This window comes from Lupinus angustifolius, chromosome LG02, assembly GCF_001865875.1.
Source record: "Lupinus angustifolius cultivar Tanjil chromosome LG02, LupAngTanjil_v1.0, whole genome shotgun sequence".
Lineage (NCBI taxonomy): Eukaryota > Viridiplantae > Streptophyta > Magnoliopsida > Fabales > Fabaceae > Lupinus > Lupinus angustifolius.
Window position 1 is genome coordinate 10568475 of NC_032010.1, and position 14101 is coordinate 10582575.

General features: G+C 37.2%; 3 long non-coding RNA genes across 3 annotated transcripts in view; 2 read left to right on the forward strand and 1 right to left on the reverse strand.

Annotated features, from left to right (window-relative positions):
• Positions 1-6990, reverse strand: part of LOC109335568 — a 19449-nt gene extending 12459 nt beyond the window's left edge. Inside the window, exons 1-2 of the long non-coding RNA XR_002106210.1 lie at positions 6909-6990; positions 980-984 (exon numbers count right to left, since the gene is read on the reverse strand). This is a non-coding gene — a long non-coding RNA (uncharacterized LOC109335568). The remainder of the gene's footprint in view (positions 1-979; positions 985-6908) is intronic.
• LOC109335574 overlaps positions 1-10018 on the forward strand; it is a 96948-nt gene extending 86930 nt beyond the window's left edge. The window contains exon 3 of the long non-coding RNA XR_002106211.1: positions 9629-10018. This is a non-coding gene — a long non-coding RNA (uncharacterized LOC109335574). The remainder of the gene's footprint in view (positions 1-9628) is intronic.
• The window catches only part of LOC109335578, a 20693-nt gene continuing 16924 nt past the window's right edge, over positions 10333-14101 (forward strand). Inside the window, exons 1-2 of the long non-coding RNA XR_002106213.1 lie at positions 10333-10511; positions 13033-13139. This is a non-coding gene — a long non-coding RNA (uncharacterized LOC109335578). The remainder of the gene's footprint in view (positions 10512-13032; positions 13140-14101) is intronic.

Sequence of the window (14101 nt, forward strand, 5' to 3'; positions counted from 1 at the left end):
TGAAGTCATAACTTGCATGTTGCATTTTTTAGAGAGTTAGAGCATATTTCGTGTTAATTGTTGCATCTATATGACATTGCATTTGTGAGATTAGAAAAGAGAGAATTCTATGCTTTAGGATTGAGAAGCATTTCATGTTTAATTTCTCACTATTTCACCTCACATGTTCATGCATTCATTGATGTTTTTGTGAAGATTTTGTCTTCTGTAAAATCTGTTTTTCAACTAATGCATTATCAAGTTATATCAGACTTGTGTTAGAGTTTTAGAGTAAGGTCTTAATTGTTAAATTTGAGCATTGTAATTGCTTTAGATTACTCTATGTTTTTGTTGTAAAAAGTGTTGTAACTTTGGGAATCTCAAGGTGTCTTACCACCAACGAGATTATGTTGTATCTTCATTAGCTTAGAGTTCTTGATAGAAAGAATAGGTTCTTAGCTGGGGCTACACCGCAAGAAAGGTTTTCTTGGGCGGTAGGAAGGGAGTCAAACCAAGGAACAATGTTCTTTAGTTTCAAGTGAATGTCTAAGTGTTGTAATTGGAAGAATTGCTTGTAAAACATTATTTCAATTATAGTGAAGAAAAATATCCCAGATCAGTCGGGAGGCTTGGATGTAGTTTGCAAGTGGACACGCAAACGAACCAGGATAAAAAATCGTGTTGCATGCTTTTTCTTTCCCTCTCTCTCTTCATTGCTTTAATCAATTACTTTGTATAGTTGTTTTACTTGCAATATTCTGTTTCTATACTATATTGTTGTAACTCTGATATATCTATTAGCTCTGTATATTCGTTTAAATCTCGGTTGATTGTCGTGCAAGAAACCGAATCTATTTGTGTAATCTGAGCTATTTTAATCGATTAAATTGATTACGTTAATCGATTATTTCTATTCTGTTAATCGATTAATCTGGGGTTAATTCAGCATTAATTGTTGTTTTCGGAAAAGCGGATACTCTGACCGCTACACCTATTCAACCCCCCCTTCTAGGTGTATTTTAGCCACTGATACCTAACAAAAATATGAAAGTAAATGTAATTAGATCAATGCAAATAGATTTAGAAGTTTCTAAAATTCTTTCATCCATTGATCAAGATACTACTTGTTAGGTAAATATTTATCACAATATTAGGTTACCTCACATGCTTTACCTCATCTTTATCAAGATGTTTGAAGTTTTCCATATTTGATGTATTCTTTGGCCTTTCTTCAATTTGTGATTCTTGTCCTTTTCTTCCATAGAATATCAATTCCTGAAGTATTTATCCTCATTTGTACCTATAAAACAATAAGCATACCATTCCTCTCCTCTTTTGGGGATGGCTTAATCGAGCATTAAATTCGCATAAGCTTTGCAAAAAAAAAAACATAGTTTTGGTTAAGTTTGCATTGATGTGAGATTTAACCAGTTGTGTTTTAACATGATTAGAAAATCCTTAATGTTGTTTCAACATTTACTTATTAATCAAAACATGGTTAAAGGATTCATATACTTATTTAATAGTATCATGTTTACATTTGAGAGCATGTAAATGTGAGACATAAAGCATTAGGCCTCAAAATGATTTTTTGGGGGATATCATGATTCTTGAGTTTATGGCCTTGCTATGATTTCATTTTAGAATATATCTATGACACTTAAGGTATGTAATACTTGTAGTTAAGAAACGATACCTTGTTTTACCTTTGTTGCACAATTCTTCCTATCTTCAAGCATTTGTGATGACAAGATGCTCATAGGTGTCATAGTCTCCTTTCCTTTGGTGAAAAGTCAAAGAAGTTTGATCTTCTCACCTTCTTATGTGCCTAGAACACTTGCTGCCCATATGAAATTTGGAGTCCATATGTGCTTAGGAAAACCTACAAAACACACTTAATTGTTTTTCTTGGGTACCCAACTAAGCTTGGGTCCCTTGATGTTAGTAGCTTGGGGATTTTGTTTCTTAGTAATCCATATACAATTTCTATTTGGAACATCATGCATTCTAACATTATAGGCATTCAAGGTATGACCATACAATCCATAATAAAAGCAAGTAGGTGATTCACGACGTGAAATTTTCAGAACATTTACTTGTTTCTTGTGAAATGTGTTGGTTGCTTTCATATATTCCAAAATAGACTTAATCCCATCATTTTTATATGTAGCAAGTAATTTGTTTGAATTGTAATTACTAGATGTGAAATTAACAACTTTATCATTTAAGACATTATGTTAATTTTTCAGGCAAATGCAATTTTCACAAATAGGTGCCACATTTAAGTTAGAAGTACAATCACATGAAGTTTTAGCATATTTAGCATCTAAGGTTTCGTTTTCAATTTTGAGCATATCAATGACATTTTGCAATTTACATATTTTCTTTTCATGATCTAAAATTAACCTTTTGCTATTCTTGTACTTTTTAGCTAAAATTTTAAGTTGTTCATGCATTTCAACATAAGCATCATATAGCATGTTATATGTGAGAGATGTATCGGAATTTGAACTAGAATCGTATGAGTATACCTCACTAGGCTCATCTTGCTCACTTACTTCACAAGAGTTCAAATTTTGAGTCATTAGACAAATCTTGTGTGATTCTTCATCTTCCGAGATGCTTGTTGACGAATCGTTCTCTCCGTGTTCATTCCAAACAATGTATGCCTTCTTATCTTTGATGTCCTGAGAGTCTTTCTTGTAGTCTTGTTCAATCTTCTTGGGAGGTGTAGGGCATGTGTACCTCATGTGTCCTACTTCCTACTTTTATGGCAAGATTAATTGTCTTTGGGATTCTTTCTTATCTTGATCGAACTATCTTCATCTTCCTTGTGAAGCTTCTTGGTTCCTCCATTCTTTATTAAGTACTTTCTGAATTTGTTGATAAGGAGGGACATGGATGCATCATCCGTGACGGAATCAGACTCACCATTATCAAATATCTCCTTTTGACTTCTAGCATCTCATCTTGTTGCTTTGAAGGATGTTTCTTTGATGTTCTCGTCTATTTATTCATTGAGTGTCAAACGTCGTAATTCTTGCTCATGTTCTTGAAGTTTGTCAAATAGAGTTGCGAGCTTCATTTGTTCCAGGTCCTTTGACTCCATAATGGCAGTCACCTTGGGTTGCCATTTCTTGTCCAAACATCTCAAAACTTTAACAGTTAGTTCATGTTTGGCAAATGATTTATCTAATGCAATGAGATGATTAAAATAGATAAATCATAAATAGATAAATCAATCATAAATAGATAAATCAATCTAGATTGTATACAATGCAATGAGGTCATACTCATGCATCAATGTATACAATCTAGAACGTTTGACCTCACTTAGTGCCTTCGTGGATCACTTGTAAAGTGTCCCACATTGCCTTGGCACTATCGCATTGAGAAACTCTAAAGAAATCATCGTATGAGAGTGCGGAAGTTAGAATGTTTTTTTGCTTTCAAATCGAATTGCATTTTTCTCTTTTCCTCATTGGTCAAGAGACTTCTAGGTTTCTCTTTCATTTTTTCGTTCACTACGTGTAGTGGAATGAAAGGTCCGTTTTCCACGGAATCCTAAATTTCTATATCGATGGCCTCAATAAAAAATTTCATTCGGACTTTCCAGTAGGCGTATCCGTCGCCACTGAAGGGGTAGGTGGAACCCATATGATTTCCCTTTATGATCACGCGTAGGCGGTTGAGCTAGCATGTCGTACTAGCTCCGATACCACTTGTTAGGTATCAGTGGATAGAACACACCTAGAAGGGGTGGGGTTGAATAGGTGTCGCGGTAATCAATTACCGCTTTTCGCATCGAAGCCCTATTCTGGAAAAAGCCACAGTGAATCGATTAACGCTCTGCTTTAATCGATTAACACACAACAAAACAACAAGTTGCATAATGGCTTCTTGCATAGCCACTCACTAATGTTCAAGAACAGATAAAGCATATATTTTTATACATAATTAAACTAGATACAACAACCTAACAGTATCCAAAATATCAGCTAATATCATGCAATAATAAGACTTGAAATGTAAAGAGATTAGCGATAGAAAAAGCCTGCAACAAGGAATTTTATCTTGTTTTGTTTGCAGGTCAACTTGCAAACTACATCAATGCCTCCGTTATTGATCTCAAGAGATTTTCTGCACTAATATTGAAAAGAATGTATAGTTACATGCAAACTTCCAATACAACACTTAGACACTCCCTTCTTGAATCCAAGAACCCACTTTCTTGGTTTAGAACCTTTCTTACGATCTAGCCCCAGTCAAAAACTTGCTCTAAACTCAAGACCTCTAAGTCTTGGTGAAGACTCATTGACTCTTAGGTTGTAAGACACCAATAGACAAATTCCCTTATTACAAAAACATAGTAATATTATGCACAATTTTGCCCAAAATGTTACAATTAAAACTCAGCTATAAACCTTATACAAAACTCACAAGATAACATGAATATGTATGAGTTTATTAAAATGCAGAAACACATAATTTCTACCCTAAAATTCTATTAAAGAAATGCAAGTAATAGGCAAGAAAAGATAGGAATGTTTAACATATAAACCACGTGCAATAAATGACAATTAAAGCCTAAGCATGATACTTTCTCTCACTATCTCACAATGCATTTCACTCTGTCTATATAACACAATTAAACACAAAAAATATGCAACTAATGTTAGGTATTAGTGGACAAAACACACCTAGAAGGAGGGGAGGTTGAATAGGTGTTGCGGTTACCATTTACCGCTTTTTGCACCGAAGCCCTATTCTGGAAAAAGCTCCAGTTAATCGATTAACAGTCTATCTTAATTAATCAATTAACTCACATAAAACAACAAGTTGTAAAGTGGCTTATTGCTCAGCCACTCACCGGTAATCAGATACAGATACAAAAAATATACTTGAACATAATTAAACTCAGTATGGTAATATTACAGTATCCAAAATTATCAGCTACAATTAGGCAATTATTACAACTTTAAATAAAAGAGATTAAGGATAGAAAGAGCCTGCAACAAGGAATTTTATCTTGGTCCGTTTGCAGGTCCACATGCAAACTACATCCAAGCCTCCCCTTCTAATCTTAGAAGATTTTCTTCACTAATATTGAAACGAATGTATTTTTACATGCGCACTTCCAATATACAAACTTAGATGCTCCCTTCTTGATTCCAAGAACCTAATTTCTCGGTTTGACTCACCTAATGGCCTAAGAATACCTTTCTTAAAATCTAGCCCCAACCAAGAAACGTTCTAAACTCAAGTCCTCTAAGTCTTAGTGAAGACTCACTGAGTCTCTTTGGTGGTACGAAACCAAGAGATGATTTCCCTGATTAGAACTCTAAAACATTACAAAAAATAGAGTATTATCAAGCATAATATAGCTCAAAATATAACAATTAAATCTCAGCTAAAACCCTATACAAGACTCACAAGTAAGCATGAATATGTATGAGTTAATTGATGTCCAAAAATAGAGAATTTCTATCCTTAAATTATTCTAAATAAATGCAAGAATCATGTAAAAGAAGATAGAAAATGTTAACACATTAATCACATGCAATTATATCACAATTAAGCCCTAAACATGATATTATCTCTCACTATCTCGCTATGCATTTCTCCCTGCCTAAAATGACACAAATGAGCACGAAAAATATGCAACTTAACAATTCTAAAATGAATGATATGATGTGTTGAAAACGATTGAGAACAACTCAATTTAGTTTTTCAGTTATCTGTTAAAACTGATTTCACGTTAATCGATTAACTCATTACTTAATCGATTAACTAGCATATTTTTAAGTTAAATGATAAAATGGTAAACTACCTATATGTTATTGTTATCATCTATACATGTGTTACAAGTATATTATGCCTATGATGTACAAATAACATGTATGATTTATGCATGAACATATAATAATCTAGATGGAATGTCTCATGTAAATGATTTGATTATTTTTAAGACTTGTGAGAATTGCACCTAGGTTTACCTAACCTAGACTCAATATCTAAGACACATATCTATGACTCTTGTAAGATATGAGATCCTTGAGTCCATGGCATGTTCATTTGTTGAGTCATCTTCAAGCTTTCCATGAATCCTTGTCTTCGTCAAAACATAGGCAATTTAATAGTGCAACACTTTGACACTTGCACTTTCAACTAACAATTCTAAAAATGAATGATATGATGTATGGTACATGATATAAAAACACAATTTTTATAGAAAACCTTTTTGAGACCCAGTTAATCGATTAAGTACCCATTTAATCAATTAACGGGTTGTTGGGAATAATTGTTTTCAGGTTTTCAGTTATCTGTTAAAACTGTAATAACGTTAATCGATTAATTCATCCCTTAATCGATTAACTAGCACATTTTTCAGCTAAATGATTAAATGGCAAACAACCTATATGTTATGCTTATCAACTATACATGTTTTACCAATATATTATGCCTAAGATGCACAAGTGACATGTATGATTAATGCATGAACACATAATGATCTAGATGGAATGTCTCATGTAAATGAAATGATTATTTTTAAGGCTTGTTAGAATTGCATCTAGGTTTACCTAACCTAGACTCAATATCTAAAGCACACATCTTAGACTTCAAAAAATAACTCTATTAAAGAACCTAGTCTAGATATGAAACCCTTGAGTCCACGGCATGTTGATTTTTTGTTTCATCTTCAAGCTTTCACTAAATCCTTGTCTTCATCAAAACATAAGCAATCCCATAGTGCTATACTTGACACTTTGCACTTTCAAGAAGAACTGGTGAAGCAGGATGAACTAGAAGCTGGATTATGGTGCCTAACTGTGCGCTAACCTAGACCCCACAAAGGGTGTTGGTCGATTAAGACAATAAGACGGTGGTCATGGAAGTCGAAATCCGCTAAGGAATGTGTAAGAACTCACCTGCCGAATCAACTAGCCCCGAAAATGGATGGCGCTAAAGCGCACGACCTATACCCGACCATCGGGAGAAGGGTCAGACTCTGATGAGTAGGACGGTGCAAGAGTCGCTACAAAACCTAGGGCATGAGTTCGAGTGGAGCGATCGTCAGTGCAGATCTTGGTGGTAGTAGCAAATATTCAAATGAGAACTTTGACGGTTGAAGCGGGGAGAGGTTCTATGTGAACGACACTTGCACATGGGTTAGTCGATCCTAAGGGACGGGGGAAGCCCGTCTGATAGCGCTCTAAGCATGCACTCCGAAAGGGAATCAGGTTAAAATTCCTGAACCATGACGTGGAGGCTGATGACAATGTTAGGGAGTCCGGAGACGTCGGCAGGGGACCCGAAAAGAGTTATCTTTTCTATTTAACATCCTTCCCACCCTGGGAACGGCTCAGCTGGAGGTAGGTTCCAGTGGCTGGAAGAGCACCGCACGTCGCATGGTGTTCCGTGCGCCCCTGGTGCCCCTTGAAAATTCGGAGGATGATGTGCCTCCCATGCCCGGTCGTACTCATAACTGCTTCAGGTCTCCAAAGGTGAACAACCTTTGGTCGATAGAACAATGTAGGCAAGAGAAGTTGGCAAAACGGATCCATAACCTCTATCAAGGTTCTGGTTTGGTGACTCACTAATGGGTTGGGCGTGCCGAGGCTTCTAGTGTGACCTTTTCTGCATGGAAGGATGTGGTGTTAGGTGAATCCTATAGGGGCATAGCCGCAACATGAATGGGCACATGTTCAATCATCCGGAAGTGTGTTGTGGGTGGCGGGCGTGCCGAGGCTTCTAGTGTGACCTTTTCTACATGGAAGGATGTGGTGTTAGGTGAATCCTATAGGGGCATAGCCGCAACATGAATGGGCACATGTTCAATCATCCGGAAGTGTGTTGCGGGCTGGTTTGCACGGTTGAAGTCAAGGTGCATTCGTCTGTGATGCTAGCAACAATGTCTCTCCGGAAGGCTAGTCCCTTAGAAATGTGTTGGTTGTTGAGGTGTTGGATTGGTCCCACAGTGCTGAGTTGGTAGTTATGGCATCCCACAAACATTTTGAGCTTCTTGTGTGACCAATCTTGCATGGAAGGATGTGGTGCTGGGTGAAATCAATGTGCGATGGTAGTGTGTTTACAGATGGTTTTCATGGTTGAAGTCAAGGTGTGGTGGTGTAAGACAAACGCAATAATGCTGCGCGATGTAGGCTTGTCCCACATAAATATGTGCGCACCTCGAGAAATATGTGCGCACCTAGGCATATATGTTTCCTATGAGGCCCTTTTCGCCATGGAAGGACGTGGTGTTAGGTGATTCCCTAAGGGCTGAGCCGCACCATGTACAAGGGTGAGCTTGTTTGTCGGCAGTGTGTTGTGGGAGGATTTGGCAGTCAGATAAATTTTGAACCTTGGTCCTTATCGATGTTGGCGATTACCTTTATTGTTCGCGCCTGATGTAGCGGATCCGGCGACACAATGTGTTTCAATTTGCTTACTTGCCATTGGCATTGTGGGGTGTGGTTCGTGTGGTATTGTCAAGTCTGTCTAACAGGAGGGCGCATGAGTGACAATTGGGATGTTGATGCTTTCTGGCTCCATGATCATGGTCATCGAACTTTCAGCACACAACCCTTCCCATGTTCACCTTGTGTCATTTCGGTCTCGATATTCAATTATGGTTCTTGTGTTGCCTACCCGTTACGTGGTATTCATGCGCCTCTTATGAACCGTTCCCTCCAGACCCCTTCTAGAGGTCATTGGATGATTCGAAAGTGATGTGTGTAGCTGTGAATTGTGATGGCTTGCGTTCTCATGTGTGACTAGTGTTCCCTTGGACGTGGTGCATGCAGGGAACGCGAGCTGATGAGTCTGCTCCATTGAGTCCCTTTGATTTATCGATTCCCTTGAATAAGACTTTACCGTGGTATTGGTCTTGCTTAACCATTTGTGCTGGCAACACTTGCACGTCGAGCAAAGTCGTTGATGGATGCTACCTGGTTGATCTTACCAGTAGTCATATCCTTGTCTCAAAGATTAAGCCATGCATGTATAAGTATGAACTAATTCAGACTATGGAATAGTGAAATGGCTCATTAAATCAGATATAGTTTGTTTGATGATATCTACTACTCGGATAACCATAGTAATTCTAGAGCTACTACGTGCAACAAACCCCGACTTCTAGGAATGGATGCATTTATTAGATAACAGGTCGATGTAGGCTTTGTCTATTGCTTTGATGATTCATGATAGCTCGTTAGATCGCACGACCTTTGTGTTGGCGATGCATCATTCAAATTTCTGTCCTATCAACTTTCGATGGTAGGATAGTGGCCTACCATTGTGGTGACAGGTTAGGGAGGATTATGGTTCAATTATGGAGAGCGCGCTAGAGAAACGTCTATAACATCCAAGGAAGGCAGCAGGCGCGCAAATTACCCAATCCTGACACGGGGAGGTAGTGACAATAAATAACAATACCGGGCTCATTGAGTCGAGTAATTGGAATGAGTAAAATCTAAATCCCTCAACGAGGATCCATTAGAAGGCAAGTCTGGTGCCAGCACCCATGGTAATTCTAGCTCCAATAGCATATATTTAAGTTGTTGGAGTTAAAAAGCTAGTAGTTGGACCTTGGGTTCGGTCGCTCGGTCCGCCATTGGTGTGCACCGGTTGGCTCGTCCCTTCTGGTCAGGTCGTGCATCCGGCGCTGTTACTTTGAATAAATTAGCGAGCTCAAATCAAGCCTACGCTCTGGATACATTAGCATGGGCTAACACCACAGGATTCTTATCATATTGTGTTGGCCTTCGGGATCAGAGTAATGATTAACATGGACAATCGGGGGCATTCGTATTTCATAGGCAGAGGTGAAATTCATGGATTTATAAAATACGAACAACTCTGAAAGCATTTGCCAAGGATGTTTTCATTAATCAAGAATGAAAGTTGGGGGCTCGAAGACGATTAGATACCGTCCTAGTCTCAACCATAAACGATGCCGACCAGGGATCAGTGGATGTTGCTTTTAGTACTCCACTGGCACCTTATGAGAAATCAAAGTCTTTTGGATCCGGGGGGAGTATGCTCGCAAGGCTAAAACTTAAAGGAATTGACAGAAGGGCACCACCATGAGTGGAGCCTGCGGCTTAATTTGACGCAACATAGGGAAACTTACTAGGTCCAGACATAGTAAGGATTGACAGATTGAGAGGTCTTTCTTGATTCTGTGGGTGCTAGTGCATGACCATTCTTAGTTGGTGGAGCAATTTGTTTGGTTAATTTCGTTAACGAACGAGACCTCAACCTGCTAACTCGCTATGTGGAGGTAACCCTTCATGTCCAGCTTCTTAGAGGGACTGTGGCCGCCTAGGCCATGAAAGTTCGAGGTTATAATAGGTCTGTGATGCCCTTAGATGTTCTAGGCCATACGCGCGCTACATTGATGTATTCAACGAGTCTATAGCCTTGGCCGACAGGCCCAAGTAATCTTTGAAATTTTATCGTGATGGGGATAGATCATTGCAATTGTTGGTCTTCAACGAGGAATTCCTAGTAAGCACGAGTCATCAGCTCGGGTTGATGTTGAAAGAATTTTCTTTTTTTTCAAAGTGGTTTATCCCCTCAACAAATTGTCCCCGATAGTGGCGCCAATTTGTTGAAAGTGAAAACTTTCTCTTCGTCGGTGTGTTTTATTTATTTGGTTAAGTAAGTGAACTCGATTTTATTCTTTGTTCGCCATCTCGGCTTTGTTGAAATAAATTCCAAAACCGGTATAATGGTTTAAAGACTATTCTAGTTACAACTTACTTCTAATAATCATGTGAATAAGTTATTCCTTTTTTGCTCCATCTCGGCTTTGTTAGAATAAATTCTAACGCCAGTATAATGGTATCGAAGCAATCCGCTATTACATAATTATTAAGTACCTTTGAATACCATCCCGGTTTTGTGGAATAAATTCCAACACTGGTTTAATGGTATTCTAATGTACAAAAGTGATGAATAGTTAGTTGTTAGAAACAAATAAATAAATAAAGAATAAATTCCAACACCGGTTTAATTGTATTCTAATGTACACAAGTGATGAATAGTTAGTTGTTAGAAACAAATAAATAACTAAAGAACAAAAGAATAATAAAGTTAAGTGACCTTTATTTATTTACTCCATTTTGGATTCCTTTTATTAACAAACCAAACTTCTTCCTTAAGGAAGGTTGGTATTAAAGAATAAATAAATTGCGGAAAGTAAATAACAATAAAATAAAAGTTAGTAAGTTAGTTTCATTACTTTTGTATATTAAAATGGGTTTCAACAAATAACTTTATTGATAACACTTTACTATTTTACAATTTACACCTCTTTCAAGATTCAATTGTAGTATAGTATATGGTTATGTCGAACCACAAGGAATTGCCTAATAGCATGAATCATATGAATATGTCAATGCACAAATAATGAGTGAACATATTTTGGTTGTTTTTGGTCTGATATGCACATAAACACTTTAACAAGAAATATAAACTAAGTATTCACAAATTCTTGAGGAGACAAGATCATTTTGAATGATGAAAGAATTTCTTAACTTCTTATGTATTTGAACTACTTAGACAAGTTCTTATGTTTTACTTTGATTAACTGGAAACACCAAGGTCTGAAATCCTCCTTTTAGTGTATGTCCTAAACAAAGAGTGTTACATTCAAAAAGAGACTAGGTTGTCACACCCTAATCTTGACTACTCTAATATTGAAGTAGTAATGAATATAAGATCTTAAGAAAAGCATGCTTAACTTGGCAAATAAACTAAGTAGTACAACTACTTCTTAGTTTATTTGTTAATTGTTTGAGACAAGTAATTTTTCATTACTTGAAATCGGTTTTTAGGTGGTCAATCTAAAAAGAGCTTTAAGAACTTCTCTAACAAATAAAATTAACCAAAACACCAATTTGAATGATTAAAATTCGAATTTAGAATAAAAGAAGAAGAAGAAATACTTAATCAACTTTAAAATGAAATTGTTAGGAGCATATGCCATCCATCCAAGGATTGGATGCTTTAAGTTCCAAATGAGATTACAAAATGGATTTTTGCATCTCAATTGCCTTCTCCTTTCTCCCCTTGAATTATAAACTAAAAACTATAAAACTTACTTAAATAGAACTTCTATGAACTAAGAATAAGATGAGAGAATTGTTTTTTTCACTTTAGGGAAGAATATTTTCAACGCAAGAAGATATCTCTTTGTGAAGGAAATGCCTTCCTATTTATAGAATTTCCCTGGCACCGCTGAGCTACTTGGTTGCATCGCTCAACAGCTGACCAAACCCTTCAACATGGGTTTGGTCACTTGGTCAAGTAGGTTTGTCACCTCCTTAAACTTGACTCACCAAAGCTAGTTGTCAGCTATGGGACCAGCTATGGTGAGCTACTCCTGAAAAGCCTATGGTGGGCTACTTGAAGTGATGTCATGCATGACTTCATGGTTTCTTGATGGCTAAGTCAAGTCTGGAGCACACCGCTGACCACACATGTTGCACCGCTAAGTTGCTTGTTGAGCAGCTTTGACCGTGATACTAAGACATGGCTTGGTGCTTGTTGACCTGGTCAGGTGTCTAGTTCACCGCTGAGCACACATGTGTCACCGCTGAGCTGCTGCTTGAGCAGCTTGGGCATGTGCCATGCTTGTGTCTGACCGTGCCAAGCTTAAGTTCTAACTGTGTCAGTTTTGTCTGGTGCTAGGCTGGGCGGTCAAAAAGGTCCACTTAACTGCCTGCTTGAGCAACTTGGTCTGTGCCAGGATGGTTTGACTGAGCCAGGCTGGTGTCCAGGTCAGCTCAGCGTCGCTTGTTCCATGCTAAGCTGCCTGCTTGAGCACCTTTATTTTGACTTCTTTTTCTTCTAAGACCATGAGTCTTTATTCTCTTTTCTTTTTCTTTCTAAATCCTACAAAACACATTAAAGAGAAATACAAACACAAATATACAAGATTGTGATATTTTATCCAAAAAGTATTGTTTTAAGTTGGTTTTTCTCAATTATGCTTAAGATAAGTGCCATAAAAATGTATGAAATTTATGTATGTTTGGCACTTATTAGTTGACTATGTCCCTGCCCTTTGTACACACCGTTCGTCGCTCCTACCAATTGAATGGTTTAATGAAGTTTTCGGATTGCGGCGACGTGGGCGGTTCGCTGCCAGCGACGTTGAGTGTTGGATACTAGTAAGGTAAGATTACACCTAGAGGGGGGTGAATAGGTGTCGTAGATCACCAGTCTGAAAGTGCAAAGTGTCAAGAATGGCACTAACATGTCTTTGTCTATGTTTTGATGAAGACAAGGTTTTAACAAAGCTTGAAGATGGCTCAACAATCAATAGGCCTTATGCTCATTTGGTCATGTCTAGACTAGGATATAAGTTGAGTCTTTAATCTATGTAGTCTGGGATGTGTGCCATAGTAAGTGAGTATAGGTTAGGTGAACCTAGATGCTAGTCTATTAAACCATCTTAATTGACATATCATATTCATGAGATACATCATCTAGTTAATTGTTTATTCATGCATCGATCATACATGTTATATGTGCATATTAGGCATAATATAATTGGAAAAACATGTATATATATTGTGCATAACATATGAGAAGTTTACCATTTGAAACATATGCATAAATGTTCCAGTTAATCGATTAACGTGGTAACTTAATCGACTAACTCAACTGTTTTTCTTTTAAATATGTGTTTTCTGTTTTAACTGAATTCTGTGTCATTTTGGTGTCCCGTTAATCGATTAAATGGAAGCCTTAATCGATTAACTAGTTTGTTATGTATTATAACTGAAATCTATTTTAACTGTTTTAACTATTTAACTGTTTAACTGTTTTTGCAACGAATGTAACCACTTATTCTCCATGCTATAAATACAAGGTATCACTCAGAAACTCATAGCATCGCATGCTATTCTATTGGGCTGTTTAGAGAGCATTTTTCATACGTGTTTTACTGTGTTTTTTCTAGAGAGTTGCATGTGTGAGACGAGAGATTATGTTGTTTTAATTGCTGTCATATGCTTCCTATTTTTGCATAATTTCGTATCCATTCTTATCTTGCTCACATGATCATGCATTAGATTTTGATAGTGAGAAATCAATTGTATACTGATATTGA